The 16,619-nt window shown below is 45.1% G+C and overlaps 1 long non-coding RNA gene across 1 annotated transcript; it reads right to left on the bottom strand.

Moving 5' to 3' along the window:
- Positions 1-11,885: 11,885 nt before the first annotated feature.
- On the bottom strand, positions 11,886-12,998 carry LOC109743609 (uncharacterized). Its single transcript, XR_012187940.1, has 3 exons — positions 12,809-12,998; positions 12,509-12,697; positions 11,886-12,261 (listed from the first exon to the last, which is right to left on the bottom strand). It is a non-coding gene; the product is annotated as an uncharacterized lncRNA (long non-coding RNA).
- Between the last annotated feature and the right edge of the window lie 3,621 nt (positions 12,999-16,619).

Raw genomic sequence — 16,619 nt, 5'->3', positions numbered from 1 at the left:
GTTGCATAAGGTGGCTAGCGGGTGTCTGTCTCTCCCACTTTAGTCGGAACGGATTCGATGAAAAGGGTCCTTATGAAGGGTAAATAGAAATTGGCATATCACGTTGTGGTTTTGGCGTAGGTAAGAAACGTTCTTGCTAAGAAACCTATAGCAGCCACGTAAAAACTTGCAACAACAATTAGAGGACGTCTAACTTGTTTTTGCAGCATATGCCGTGTGATGTGATATGGCCAAAAGGATGTGATGAATGATATATGTGATGTATGAGATTGATCATGTTCTTGTAATAGGAATCACGACTTGCATGTCGATGAGTATGACAACCGGCAGGAGCCATAGGAGTTGTCTTTATTTTTGTATGACCTGCGTGTCATTGAATAACGCCATGTAAATTACTTTACTTTATTGCTAAACACGTTAGCCATAGAAGTAGAAGTAATCGTTGGCGTGACAACTTCATGAAGACACGATGATGGAGATCATGATGATGGAGATCATGGTGTCATGCCGGTGACGAAGATGATCATGGCGCCCCGAAGATGGAGATCAAAGGAGCAAAATGATATTGGCCATATCATGTCACTATTTGATTGCATGTGATGTTTATCATGTTTTACATCTTATTTGCTTAGAACGACGGTAGCTTAAATAAGATGATCCCTCGCAATAATTTCAAGAAAGTGTTCCCCCTAACTGTGCACCGTTGCGAAGGTTCGTTGTTTCGAAGCACCACGTGATCATCGGGTGTGATAGATTCTAACGTTCGAACAACGGGTGTAAGCCAGATTTACACGCAATACACTTAGGTTGACTTGACGAGCCTAGCATGTACAGACATGGCCTCGGAACACGGAAGACCGAAAGGTCGAGCATGAGTCGTATAGAAGATACGATCAACATGAAGATGTTCACCGATGTTGACTAGTCCGTCTCACGTGATGATCGGATACGGCCTAGTTGACTCGGATCATGTTTCACTTAGATGACTAGAGGGATGTCCATCAGAGTGGGAGTTCATTGAATAATTTGATTAGATGAACTTAATTATCATGAACTTAGTCTAAAATCTTTACAATATGTCTTGTAGATCAAATGGCCCACGCTAATGTTGCCCTCAACTTCAACGCGTTCCTAGAGAAAACCAAGCTGAAAGATGATGGCAGCAACTATACGGACTGGGTCCGGAACCTGAGGATCATCCTCATAGCTGCCAAGAAAGATTATGTCCTAGAAGCACCGCTAGGTGACGCACCCATCCCAGAGAACCAAGACGTTATGAACGCTTGGCAGTCACGTGCTGATGATTACTCCCTCGTTCAGTGCGGCATGCTTTACAGCTTAGAACCGGGGCTCCAAAAGCGTTTTGAGCAACACGGAGCATATGAGATGTTCGAAGAGCTGAAAATGGTTTTCCAAGCTCATGCCCGGGTCGAGAGATATGAAGTTTCTGACAAGTTCTTCAGTTGTAAGATGGAGGAAAATATTTCTGTCAGTGAGCACATACTCAAAATGTCTGGGTTACACAACCGCTTGACTCAGCTGGGGGTTAATCTCCCGGATGACGCGGTCATTGACAGAATCCTTCAGTCGCTTCCACCGAGCTACAAGAGCTTTGTGATGAACTTCAATATGCAGGGGATGGAAAAGACCATTCCTGAGGTATATTCAATGCTGAAATCAGCGGAGGTGGAGATCAAAAAGGAACATCAAGTGTTGATGGTAAATAAAACCACTAAGTTCAAGAAAGGCAAGGGTAAGAAGAACTTCAAGAAGGACGTCAAGGGAGTTGCCGCGCCCGGTAAGCCAGTTGCCGGGAAGAAGCCAAAGAATGGACCCAAGCCTGAGACTGAGTGCTTTTATTGCAAGGGAAGTGGTCACTGGAAGCGGAACTGCCCCAAATACTTAGCGGACAAAAAGGCCGGCAACACCAAAGGTATATGTGATATACATGTAATTGATGTGTACCTTACCAGTACTCGTAGTAGCTCCTGGGTATTTGATACCGGTGCGGTTGCTCATATTTGTAACTCAAAACAGGAGCTGCGGAATAAGCGGAGACTGGCGAAGGACGTGGTGATGATGCGCGTCGGGAATGGTTCCAAGGTCGATGTGATCGCCGTCGGCACGCTACCTCTGCATTCACCTACGGGATTAGTTTTAAACCTCAATAATTGTTATTTAGTGCCAGCTTTGAGCATGAACATTGTATCTGGTTCTCGTTTAATGCGAGATGGCTACTCATTTAAATCCGAGAATAATGGTTGTTCTATTTATATGAGAGATATGTTTTATGGTCATGCCCCGCTGGTCAATGGTTTATTCTTAATGAATCTCGAACGTGATGTTACACATATTCATAGTGTGAATACCAAAAGATGTAAAATTGATAACGATAGTCACACATACTTGTGGCACTGCCGCCTTGGTCACATTGGTGTCAAGCGCATGAAGAAGCTCCATGCTGATGGACTTTTAGAGTCTCTCGATTATGAATCATTTGACACATGCGAACCATGCCTCATGGGAAAAATGACCAAGACTCCGTTCTCCGGAACAATGGAGCGAGCAACCAACTTATTGGAAATCATACATACTGATGTGTGCGGTCCAATGAGTGTTGAGGCTCGCGGTGGCTATCGTTATGTTCTCACTCTCACTGATGACTTGAGTAGATATGGGTATGTCTACCTAATGAAACACAAGTCTGAGACCTTTGAAAAGTTCAAGGAATTTCAGAGTGAGGTTGAGAATCAACGTGACAGAAAAATAAAGTTATTACGATCAGATCGTGGAGGGGAATATTTGAGTCACGAATTTGGCACACACTTAAGGAAATGTGGAATAGTTTCACAACTCACGCCGCCTGGAACACCTCAGCGAAATGGTGTGTCCGAACGTCGTAATCGCACTCTATTGGATATGGTGCGATCTATGATGTCTCTTACCGATCTACCGCTCTCATTTTGGGGCTATGCTTTAGAGACTGCCGCATTCACTTTAAATAGGTCTCCGTCGAAATCCGTTGAGACGACACCGTATGAATTATGGTTTGGGAAGAAACCTAAGCTGTCGTTTCTAAAAGTTTGGGGATGCGATGCTTATGTCAAGAAACTTCAACCTGAAAAGCTCGAACCCAAGTCGGAAAAATGCGTCTTCATAGGATACCCGAAGGAAACCATTGGGTATACCTTCTACCTCAGATCCGAAGGCAAGGTCTTTGTTGCCAAGAACGGGTCCTTTCTGGAGAAAGAGTTTCTCTCGAAAGAAGTAAGTGGGAGGAAAGTGGAACTTGATGAAGTACTACCTCTTGAACCGGAAAGTAGCGCAGCTCAGGAAGATGTTCCTGTGATGCATGCACTGACTAGAGAGGAAGTTAATGATGATGATGATCAAGGTACTTCGGATCAAGCTCCTACTGAACTTCGTAGGTCCACAAGGACACGTCCCACACCAGAGTGGTATGGCAACCCTGTCCTGGAAATCATGTTGTTAGACAACAGTGAACCTTCGAACTATGAAGAAGCAATGGCGGGCCCAGATTCCGACAAATGGCTAGAAGCCATGAAATCCGAGATAGGATCCATGTATGAAAACGAAGTATGGACTTTGATTGACTTGCCCGATGATCGGCGAGCCATAGAAAATAAATGGATCTTTAAGAAGAAGACAGACGCGGATGGTAATGTTACCATCTATAAAGCTCGACTTGTCGCTAAGGGTTATCGACAAGTTCAAGGGGTTGACTACGATGAGACTTTCTCACCCGTAGCGAACCTGAAGTCCGTCCGAATCATGTTAGCAATTGCCGCATTCTATGATTATGAGATATGGCAAATGGACGTCAAAACGGCATTCCTTAACGGCTTTCTTAAGGAAGAATTGTATATGATGCAGCCGGAAGGTTTTGTCGATCCTAAGAATGCTAACAAGGTGTGCAAGCTCCATTGCTCCATCTATGGGCTGGTGCAAGCATCTTGGAGTTGGAACATTCGATTTGATGAGATGATCAAAGCGTTTGGGTTTACACAGACTTATGGAGAAGCCTGTGTTTACAAGAAAGTGAGTGGGAGCTCTGTAGCATTTCTCTTATTATATGTGGATGACATACTATTGATGGGAAATGATATAGAATTCTTGGAAGGTATAAAGGCCTACTTGAACAAGTGTTTTTCAATGAGGGACCTTGGAGAAGCTGCTTATATATTAGGCATCAAGATCTATAGAGATAGATCAAGACGCCTCATTGGTCTTTCACAAAGTACGTACCTTGACAAGATATTGAAGAAGTTCAATATGGATCAGTCCAAGAAGGGGTTCTTGCCTGTATTGCAAGGTGTGCATTTGAGCACGGCTCAATGCCCGACCACGGCAGAAGATAGAGAAAAGATGAGTGTCGTCCCCTATGCCTCGGCCATAGGGTCTATTATGTATGCCATGCTGTGTACCAGACCTGATGTAAACCTTGCCGTAAGTTTGGTAGGAAGGTACCAAAGTAATCCCGGCATGGAACACTGGACAGCGGTCAAGAATATCCTGAAGTACCTGAAGAGGACTAAGGATATGTTTCTCGTTTATGGAGGTGACGAAGAGCTCGTCGTAAAGGGTTACGTCGATGCTAGCTTCGACACAGATCTGGATGACTCTAAGTCACAAACCGGATACGTGTACATTTTGAATGGTGGGGCAGTAAGCTGGTGCAGTTGCAAGCAAAGCGTTGTGGCGGGATCTACATGTGAAGCGGAATACATGGCGGCCTCAGAGGCAGCACAAGAAGCAATCTGGGTGAAGGAGTTCATTACCGACCTAGGAGTTATTGTTGGGGATCGTAGCAGAAATTTAAAATTTTCTACGCATCACCAAGATCAATCTATGGAGTCATCTAGCAACGAGAGAGAGGAGTGCATCTACATACCCTTGTAGATCGCGAGCAGAAGCGTTCAAGTGAACGGGGTTGATGGAGTCGTACTCGTCGTGATCCAAATCACCGATGACCGAGCGCCGAACGGACGGCACCTCCGCGTTCAACACACGTACGGTTGGGAAGACGTCTCCTCCTTCTTGATCCAGCAAGGGGGAAGGAGAGGTTGATGGAGATCCAGCAGCACGACGGCGTGGTGGTGGAAGTAGCGGGGATCTCGGGAGGGCTTCGCCAAGCTCAGCGAGAGGGAGAGGTGTCACGGGAGGGAGAGGGAGGCGCCAGGGGCTGTGGTGCAGCTGCCCTCCCTCCCCCTCCTTTATATAGGCCCCCTGGGGGGGGCGCCGGCCCTAGGAGATCTGATCTCCAAGGGGGCGGCGGCCAAGGGGGTGGCTTCCCCCCAAGCCAAGTGGGGGGCGCCCCCACCCCTAGGGTTTCCAACCCTAGGCGCAGGGGGAGGCCCAAGGGGGGCGCACCAGCCCACCAGGGGCTGGTTCCCCTCCCACTTCAGCCCATGGGGCCCTCCGGGATAGGTGGCCCCACCCGGTGGACCCCCGGGACCCTTCCGGTGGTCCCGGTACAATACCGGTGACCCCCGAAAGTTTCCTGGTGGCCGAAACTGGACTTCCTATATACAATTCTTCACCTCCGAACCGTTCCGGAACTCCTCGTGACGTCCGGGATCTCATCCGGGACTCTGAACAACTTTCAGGTTACCGCATACTAGTATCTCTACAACCCTAGCGTCACTGAACCTTAAGTGTGTAGACCCTACGGGTTCGGGAGACATGCAGACATGACCGAGACGACTCTCCGGTCAATAACCAACAACGGGATCTGGATACCCATGTTGGCTCCCACACGTTCCACGATGATCTCATCGGATGAACCACGATGTCGAGGATTCAATCAATCCCGTATACAATTCCCTTTGTCAATCGGTACGTTACTTGCCCGAGATTCGATCGTCGGTATCCCAATACCTTGTTCAATCTCGTTACCGGCAAGTCACTTTACTTGTACCGTAATGCATGATCCCGTGACCAGACACTTGGTCACATTGAGCTCATTATGATGATGCATTACCAAGTGGGCCCAGAGATACCTCTCCGTCATACGGAGTGACAAATCCCAGTCTCGATTCGTGCCAACCCAACAGACACTTTCGGAGATACCCGTAGTGCACCTTTATAGCCACCCAGTTACGTTGTGACGTTTGGCACACCCAAAGCACTCCTATGGTATCCGGGAGTTGCACAATCTCATGGTCTAAGGAAATGATACTTGACATTTGGAAAAGCTCTAGCAAATGAACTACACGATCTTTGTGCTATGCTTAGGATTGGGTCTTGTCCATCACATCATTCTCCTAATGATGTGATCCCGTTATCAATGACATCCAATGTCCATAGTCAGGAAACCATGACTATCTGTTGATCAACGAGCTAGTCAACTAGAGGCTCACTAGGGACATGTTGTGGTCTATGTGTTCACACATGTATTACGATTTCCGGATAACACAATTATAGCATGAACAATAGACAATTATCATGAACAAGGAAATATAATAATAACCATTTTATTATTGCCTCTAGGGCATATCTCCATGGATAGAGGAAGACGAGTAGCATCAAAACAGCGAGAGGTTATAGTAAGAAGAGGCAGGGGAGGTATGCCAACAAATAGAGGAGTGAAACCTCCAACCGAGAAGAACCGGCATAACCTCCAGCATCGAAAACATCATAGAAGATGCGAGTGAACTCCGTTTTCGATGAACTCCATTTTCGATGAACTCGAGCTTGTCATCAAGATGACCATAAGCTCCAAAACTCACAAAGAGAAGAACCAAACAAGAACCAATAAAGATGATGCAAGGATGCAATGGTTTGAGCTCTCTATGAACAATACGATCAAGCTACTCATCGAGAGCCCCCCTTGATAGTACGGCAATCGATCCTATAACCCGGTCTCCCAACTACCATCATGAGACCGGTAAAATAGAAAACCTATCAAGAGCAAACCTTTGCCTTGCACATGGTCCACTTGAGCTAGATGATGACAATCTTGACTCCCTCAAGTTGGACCACCTTTCTTGGTTGCGTTGGCTCGATGAAGACTAGTTGATTGCTCCCCCATGCTCCACTATGGGTGAGCCACTCTTCTGCACATCTTCACAAGTCCATTGTCACCACAATGGACGGCAAGCTTCAAGCATTTGATCTCTTCATGATGCTTCACTTGAACTTGCACACCGCAACATCTTCACAAGTCCATTGTCACCACAATGGACGGCAAGCTTCAAGCATTTGATCTCTTCATGATGCTTCACTTGAACTTGCGCACCGCAACCTAACCCCACAAAGAACTCTCACGAAGATCATGGGTTAGTACACAAAAGCGTAATTGACAATGCTTACCACACCATGGGATCGCTTGATCCCTCTCGGTACATCTTCTACGCTTTGTGAGTTGATCAAGTTGATTCACTCTTGACTTAGTCTTGATCAACCTTGAATCTTTTCAACTCTCTTCATTTGGATGATGTCTTGAAGATATACATGAATGATCACACAATCTTCTTCTCCAAGACATGCTTGCAATAAGCTCAACTCTCACATGACCAATCTTTGGATAATTCCTTAATAACACCTTGGTCACCACATAAACTCCTTGAAACCAACACATGAACTTCAAGAAATGCCTATGGACAAATCCTTCAAATATAACTCAAGGCAACCATTAGTCCATAGAGATTGTCATCAATTACCAAAACCAAACATGGGGGCACCGCATGTTCTTTCAGTGGGCCGACTGGTGCATGCCACCATTTTTTCCGAATGATCCCTGGTTTTTTTGTAAAACTATGACGTATTCCGCACAACCCTTTCCCGCCATATATTCGCGCCAACTATTTCCCGCCACCCGTTTCCCGCCACCCGTTTCCCGCCACCCATTTCCTGCCAACCCTTTCCCGCCACCCGTTTCCCGCCACCCGTTTCCCGGCCACCCATTTCCCGCCAACCCTTTCCCGCCATACCGCAGTCGTTCTTTCCCGCCATTTTCTCCTCTCTACCTATAAAACCCCCTTCAGACGGAGGTGGATAAGCATTGCAGTGTAGTGTAGTTGAGATGTCCCATTATCCTTTCGATCGTAGTTTTCACCCTGGGATGAGCAGGACTCTTCTGAGGCTAGCTACCGATTTCAGGATGGATAATAGGATAGTTCCATGGGATGAACTCACCGGTAGTGACACCATAATGAATGAGTTGGCTCACCAATTACGTAGGTCTGGGTGGCCTGAAAGGACCTATGAGGAGGTACGTAAAGAACTTCTTAGGTTGCATGACAGGTGGAAGAAGGTAGTGGTGCCGAAGAGTGAAACTTTCAGAAGGATTGCAGCAAATAATCCATGTTTATGGACTGAGGAGAGCGAGGACGAAGATGATATCTTCATGCCGCCGCTTCCGGGTTCTGCATTGTCGAAGGGCAAGAGTTCTTCATCATCGAAGGGCAAGGTTTCTGCATCGTCGAAGGGCAAGAGTTCTTCATCGTCGAAGGGCAAGAGTTCTGCATCGATCGAGGATGACGATGATGATTTCATGTAGTTTTTATGCTGTATGTTGTGAGTTCAGTTACGTACCATTTAATTTAGATGTAGTTCTATCTAGTTGTTTGTAATGTCTCGTTGTATGAATATTATGTTCTATCTAAATATGATCTTGTAGTTCCGATAACAGAGTACTAAAATTTTGGCCGTCTTGACCTATGGCTGTCAGGATCTGACCCTTGTACTTGCCTGTGAGAAAAGTACCGTCAACACATATTACCGGTCGGCAATGCCTGAAAGCTTCGATGCATACACCGAAAGAGAAGAAGAGACGATGCAACACCCTCACAGTTGGGAACTCTGTCATGAACATGTCTTGGATATCGATATAGGTGCCTGGATTCCGCTGCTGCAGGGTGTGGAGGAGGTGGACAACAGAGTCATATGCATCAAAATAAGAACCAAATCTCCTCTCAAGCGCCGCATGCTTAGCCCTCCAAGCCTTGCCATAAGAAATTCTGTACTTGAACCTGGCGAAGACTTTTGTCTGGACTGCCTTCACTTCCATAGCTTTGCCCTGCACTATCTCATCGTAAAACAATCGAGCAATAAGCGTGGATGAAAGGTTGGCATGAACTTGAGGGATGCAGGGAATAAGACAAGTGTGATTAACTAAGTCACTTATCACCCAACTTGTGCCATACTTAGGGAGAAAGCCGTGCACCCTGGCGGGACAATCTGCGTTCTTGCATACCATTGTCAGGAATTTCTGACTGGACACCTGAGCTGTGAAAACCCTTTGCGTGGACATTGCCCAATTAATTATTGCATCCTTCAGGGCTTGCTTGTTCGGATACATAGCACCCGTCGCAATATTGTTCTGGTGATATTGCCAGGCTGAATCATGTCCATCATTCACGGTCATTGCAGATGATAAGTCATGATTCCACCATGCAGGATTCGGGACCTCTTCTGCATTTTCTTCTTCATCTGACTCGTCAGAATCATCGGCATGACCCCTTTTCAACATCGGTGTCTTCTTCCATCTGGTTCTGGATGTGCCCATCTACCTCGTCAGCGTCCACCTCGCCATTGTAATCACCATCGGCATTTCCTCCTTCTACCTGACTACTCTGCCCTGGTTCATAACCATAAGCATTTCCTCCTTCTACCTGACTGCTCTGTCCTTGTTCGTAACCATAAGCATTTCCTCCTTCTACCTGACTGCTCTGTCCTTCGTAGCCAACCTCGCCTTCATGTGCAGTGACCTACTTCACAACGGGAAGCACTAAAGCAACAGGATTGCATCCCCTTCGTTCACAACCTTGTAACCACCGCACCCAATCGGAGTCTCCCTCTATTGGCCTCAAATAAAAGTAAATTTTTGAACTTGACCGTGTCCACAATGCATGAACACCGACGGTGTGTGTTTCGGTATCAAGACCTAAACTTGCCGCAATCCATTCTTTCAACTGACTAACAGACCATGTTTGTGGTGCGCTCATTGCCACCTCTATGTGAGTAAATTCACTCAGATCTGCTCCCAACTCATTTGTTTGCACAGTACCAGGACCATAGTAAAATCTCAACTTCACTACATCGGACATCTCGACTCACCTATTTTTTTTTCAACAACGAAATACAAGTATTAAGCAACAACTTATTATCCCCACTAACAAATATTAGACATGTCTATATATTACCTAGCTATATATTATAGAATATTAACGGAGCAACTAATACAATTCACACACCTACAAGTATATTACGAATATTTGCGGTAGCAACTACAAATATTGACAGATTAATATATTTGATTGGACTGCCTATATTACGGACCTTTTTTCGGAACTACTACAAATACTTACACTCCTAAATACTTGACATCCACATATAGTACGGATTATTACCGGAGCAACTACACATTTTTACACAACTAATTAGTTGACATCTAAATATATTTACGTATACTACCGGGGCAAATAACAATAATCGCACACCTAATTTATTTCACATCGAAACATATTAACAAATACTACCGGAGCACCTACGAAAAATAAAATATGGGCTGAAATATACCCTTGAAGCGTGCGTGCGAACGAAGAACGATGAACGGCGGCAACCAAACTGCCGGTGCTCCGCCTCCAACGAAGAACGACGAACAACAGCTTCACCTCCACCACACTGCCCCAACTTCACTACCACCACACTGCCCCAACTTCACCACCACCACACTGCCCCAACTTCACCACCACCACCTCCACCAAAATGCTCACCACGACCACCACGAGCTACCCCATCAGTAGATCGAGACCTCTTTTGGCTGCCCTAAATGAGTTGAATCCATTCACGGTGCCAAAATCGCGAAAAACTTGCTCATTTAGGTGTATAAATGGGTGGCATTTTTGTGTAGAGAGAGGAGAAGGTAAGAACACAAAGAACAGCAGAAGAAGGGAGGAAGGGGAGAAGAAGAAGGGAGGAAGAGAGGATAAGGCACGGGCCGGCCAGCTGCGCGAGGTGGCAGCACCCTGTCGGCCAGCAGCTGGCCGATCGGCCCGCGGTAGGCCGACAGGGGCGCACCCACGCTGACAGCCCAATCCCTCCCCCTCGTGACGTGGCCCGACCAACCAGAGGCCGCCGCGTGCCAGCCGGGCCTGCAGTCGGCCTGCTGCTAGCCGATCGGCCTGCTGTGGGCCGATTAGGTCCAGTCGGCCTGCAGCGGGCCGACGGTGTATTATTTTTGAAAATAATATTTTCGGCGTATTATTTCTGTAATTTAATAAAAAATATATTATTTAAAAAAATTAGCGATCCTTAACCACCAGCGAAGAGGCCCACTTATTTTTATTTATGTGATGTGGTTATTCTGCCCCCATGGCCCACAACTGGCCGTCGTTCAATTCTACGCCGTTTACCTCTGTTATCCCGGCCCAGACGTACACTCACGATGTGGGCCGCCCGGTTCCAGATTCTGTTCTCAAAAAAAAAAAAAAACCTGCACGGGCGCCTATCAGAAACATCAGAAACTGAACTGAGGTTCAAGCCTTTGCCTACGCCCTGATTCACTGACGATTCAGACACCAGCGCTTACTGAACCCACAAGAATTTAGCTGAAAGGATGCCTGCATGTGGTGAGATGGAGCCATCCGGCGATTTCTCTACCTTACATTTTCTCCTCGGCAGCTGAATGTGTATGTATATGCTGTCTAAGGCTCCCGCCCATGGAGTTCAAAGTCCAAAATTATGCAATACCTATCCACACATAAATAGACTACTGCAGACACCTGTACCGAAGCACACATTCTTTGGTAAAATCTATAACTTTTGTGCAGTTCAGCAAGCAATCTGTCTCAGGTACACCAATTTCCAACTGAACTTCTAATCTTTCAGACAACAGCATATGAATTTGAGCTCATTACAAATATGTAACAGACAGCAACTTTCCACTCTTCATCAGTTTTTCGAATGCTACAAATCCTTTACACTGCAATGTAAAGTCGTCCACAAAGGATACTTATGCCACCAGTCAACTTAACATACACATAAAAGCATACATACATAAAAAAGTTTTCTGATCAGATCATTACAGCGATTTTACGCAAGCAGTGCATGCATCACCATACGAAAACAGTCGTATAAATGCCACGTACCTCCATTTCCAGAAAATATGTACAGAAAACCCTTAGATCTTTTCAGTCAGCTACTTTTGGTGAACTACCACAGTTCAGCTTTTGCTCAGAATTGCCTGAACAGATTGCAGTTGGAACCGAAACAAACACATTCTTCTCTCCAGACTTCCTGACCAATAGTGCAAATCTTGATTTAACAGACAAATCATGCTTTTGACAATCATTACCTAAGTTACTAATAAAACCTTCCAATTTTCAGTTTGCACATAACTAAATCTCTCAATTGTCACAATCGGCGGCTATTCTTCCTTGACTGTACTCTGCTTATTTGCAATCAATCACATATATGACCGCAATCGCTGAAGCCGACTTGAACTACTAATTTTTTGGATTGAATATCTTGATTCCTAACGTACCTGCGTGCCCATACTGGAGCTCTTGGATCCATCTTTCCAACGGACTGTGACGAGGCTTGTGGGGAATCTTCCCTCTGAGCTCCGACCACACAAATTTGACCGTCGTAGCTTTCAACGGGGGTTGATTCTGCTCGATACCAGCAGGCGGAGCCGCAACAGGATAATGGAAGGGGCTCCGTAGGGATGTCACTGTCGTTAACGACCTCAAGCACCGTAAATCTCACAAGAAATCGGCCCAAACTTCAGATCGAGGCCATGGAATCTACTAGGACAAGAAACACTAGGGGAGGCCTTTCATACCTTTTGATCGGCTGCATATAGAACTACATGGTTGAATCTCTTGGTGAATCCCTTCTCCACACTCTGGTAGATATCCTGAAGCGTGAGGTAGGAGACGACTGTACCGCCCCACTCCCACCACCTGCCATCCAATCCAGTCATTTATTCCGTCGATGACAGAGATAACGAAAAGCAACTTTCCTGATCCACGGATCAGGAGGAGGAACGGGAAGATATCTGGTGCTCCGGGAGCACCTAAGAGTGTGTTTGGTAGGGTGCATGGAGGGTGCAGGAGGGTAAAAGTTCCCAATCCGACCCACTTTTGCTTGTTTGGTAGGGTGCATGAGCTTACATGGGCTATGCTCATCTGATGCATAAAAGGGCCCTCAGCTATGCTCATCTCATGCACCCCAGACAAGGTGCATGGAGGCAGCCATGCTGGTCCTGACACTCGTACCCACCCACCAGACCACGTCCAGATATGTTTATATTTTCAAAAAATGTTTAGAATTTTAAAATTTGTTTAAATTTTCGAAAAGTTTAGAATTTCGAAATTTCTTTAAATTTTTGAAAAAATTTAGGATTTCAAAATTGTTTAAATTTTCAAAAAATGTTCATAATTTCAATATTTTTTAAAAAATCTACAATGTTCGGAATTTCAAAATAAAATAAAAAATTGTTTGAATTTTGAAAAAGCCAGAATTTCAAATTTATTTAATTTTTTATAAAATATTCAATTTTCAAATTTTGTTTAAATTTTCAGAAAAGCTCGGAATTTTAAATATGTTCAAATTTTCAAAAAAGTTTAGAATTTCAAAATTTAATTTATTTTTTTAGAAAAATAGAATTTCCAAAAATTGTAAATTTTCAAAATATGTTTAAATTTGTGTTCATATTTTTCCGATTTTGTTCATCATTCAAAAAAAATTGGAATTTGAAATTGTTCAGCATGTCTAAACACATGCAGGCTGCCAAACAAAGTCTCAGCTCAGCATGTCTCAGCGCATACATCGCTGCCAAACAACAGCAACTGCATGGACTCAGCATGTCTACACTCAGCATGTATGAGAGGAGAACAACTAGGCTAGGTCCATACATGCTACCAAACACACCCTAAACTTAGGTGCTCCGGGAGTTTCTCAGCCGTTGGATCTATAATCTGACGGTCATCAAGGGATGCGCTGGATCTGGTTGTAATAACGGACTTCTAGGTGGACGTCCCGAGCCACGGCTCGGCCAGCTGTCGTCGACCACCACATCTCCTCCGTCTCCCCCTGGCCCACAGCTGAGTTGTATTTTCCCCTTTCGCTCATTTTCCAGCGCTCGCGCCTCTGGCCCAACTCATAAATGCATTGCATCGTTCGAGCCAACTCAACCACTCAGATACCGAGCTCATGTGCGCTCGAGCGCAGAAACACCGCGTTCCTTGTTATCGGGTTTTCTTCCACAACTCACTATAGCGACGCCCCAAGCCAAACCTGCGCGTTCTACAAAAACGAGCTTGTGCATGTGTGGGATCTGGTCGCTAGTGTGGTGTACAGTTTTGCTAGTTTCTATTAGCGCTTCACTTTTATTTTCTCATTTCTATATATATTTTGACATATTCTACTTGAGTAAAAAAATTATAAAAATGTTCATCGTGTAGTGTAATGTCCATCATGTTTTACAAAAATGATCTTCCTTTATATATAAATGTTCGTCGCTTATTGATAGAAAATTTCATCATGTATTAAGAATTCCGTCGCTTAACAATTATCTACAGAGCGATGGATTTGTTTACATTATTTCCTTAGGTACTCCCTCCAAGTGTGTTTTAGAGTGCACATTTTTATATATAAATTGCACTTTTCATTGAAGGAAATAAATTTCCAGGGAGATGACAAAGTTGGCTAGTGCGTAGGTTTCACTTTCACACCTCAATTGCACCTTTTCACCGGCAACTACGACCAACCAACGCGGCAACGCCGAAAACTAGAAACACCTTTCTAGATACAGATCAATGTGCAGGTTGTTGGTAAGCAGGATCATGAGAAGGTAGGTGTCCAATGTGTCGGTCGTAACAAATATTATATTCTTATGTTCTAGATAAATAAATTATTACAAGATAGTGAATTTATTTTTAGGTTTGTGTGAACAAATTTGTAAGGTCTTTTTTCTTGCAGTGACAAATTTGTAAGGTCTTTTTTCTTAAAAGGGAGAGCCGTCAGTTTTTTTGTCCGCCCACAACCCATTTTCGGTTCAATTTTGGGCCAGGTTTGCGTCGGCGCGCGCGGCCAATGTATGGACGCCTGCCCGTCGGTGGCACATCCACCTATTCTCCCCATCCCCTCCACACCCAACACCTTCATCCACGCCGCCGCCGCCGCCTCCCATATTTCAGGCCGCATGGACACTGCCCCGTCCACCGCTCGCATCCACACACTTCCTCCACCTCGAGGTCGCATCCGATGCCCGCTCTTGGCGGCGTTGGTCGTCTCTTTTTGTCGCCGTCGTAGCAAATTCACGACCACGCCACCACATCGACTCCGCTGCTGCCTGCCTAGCTCCAAGCCCGCGGGCCTCACTCCACGACAGTCTCCACTTCGACAGGCTTGCCGCCTGAGCGGGGGAGAGGCGCATGGCTCTTCACCGTCCGGCTTCTCCACCACGCCTGCAAGGTGTCCGGCGCTTTGCCCACAAGGTACCATGGATAGTGGGGATGAGTTCTTTTTCAACCACTTCATGTGTTCATCGGATGATTTGTCGTCGGACAATGAGGAATTTATGGTTGCGGCAACGTTTGAACAGTTCACCCAATTTGGTTGAACATATGTAGACCCACCTTGGCAACCAATAGATGTATCAACTCTTTTTCTTTTCAATGTATTTGTGACAATTTAAATTTCATTTCCTTTGTAAACTATGATATTTTTATTTGGTCATAATAAACTATGTGATTTAAACTATGGCGGCGGTGCTGTTTGGTGCCATGGCGGCGTCAACGGCTGACCGGCCTAGCAAGGATGATGTGGATCTTTTTCCTTTAGATGGGTCAACAGTTCGATGATGGTAAAGTCTTATGAAGCATGTGCATTCGGTGTACGCTCTGGGTTTGTTGTATCGGGTGTATATCCTGATACGTCATGCAGGCGGATCAACGGTGATCCCGGTTCTACATGGTGGAGATTAATGGCATTCCCTATATCGAGTTTGTAGGTGTGAGTAGGGACTTCAAGTTATTTGTTGTATGTTTTTGTCAGACCTTTGTTGAATAATTAAATAAAGATGGTTGTGTGTATCTATTGATGCAGAGGGGAGTTTCAACCTCCTTTTAAAAGAAAACTAGTAAATGATGACAATCTAATCCGCAGTCCTCTAGCACCCTAGTCTTTTTTCTTCCTATCACAAATCATATCGAAATAGTTTTTCGTTGGACATGTTAATTGTGTACATCTAGTTATGCAGAGGTGGATTTGTACTAGAAAATTGTGCATCACTTTAACGTGATGATTGATGAAATTCTCTTTGCTGAAAAACAAAATACATTACTTAGGCAAGTGGTAGAAGCTTTATGCCATTCTTCTAGCATCCAGTGCAGCAATGGCCCCTTGAACAACTTTGTTGGACCATTCCAGGGCCATCTTGATAAGCCATTCTGGAAGCTGAGCTCAAAGATAAGCATTATTCCGTCTTCCACTCGCTCAAGTCACTGGCACTTTTGGTTAGCACCAAATGCCTTGTATCTCTGGCCAATCATTGCACCAGATGGCACAGGATAAAAAAGAGGATTGGTATACTCCGCGGTATTCGGACCACAAGTGATGTTTAAAAAAAATGCAAAGCAATACTTTTT

Source organism: Aegilops tauschii, chromosome 1, assembly GCF_002575655.3.
Source record: "Aegilops tauschii subsp. strangulata cultivar AL8/78 chromosome 1, Aet v6.0, whole genome shotgun sequence".
Classification (NCBI taxonomy): Eukaryota; Viridiplantae; Streptophyta; class Magnoliopsida; order Poales; family Poaceae; genus Aegilops; species Aegilops tauschii.
The sequence above is the reverse complement of the archived record's forward strand: the minus strand, read 5'-3'. Positions and strand labels throughout refer to the sequence as shown.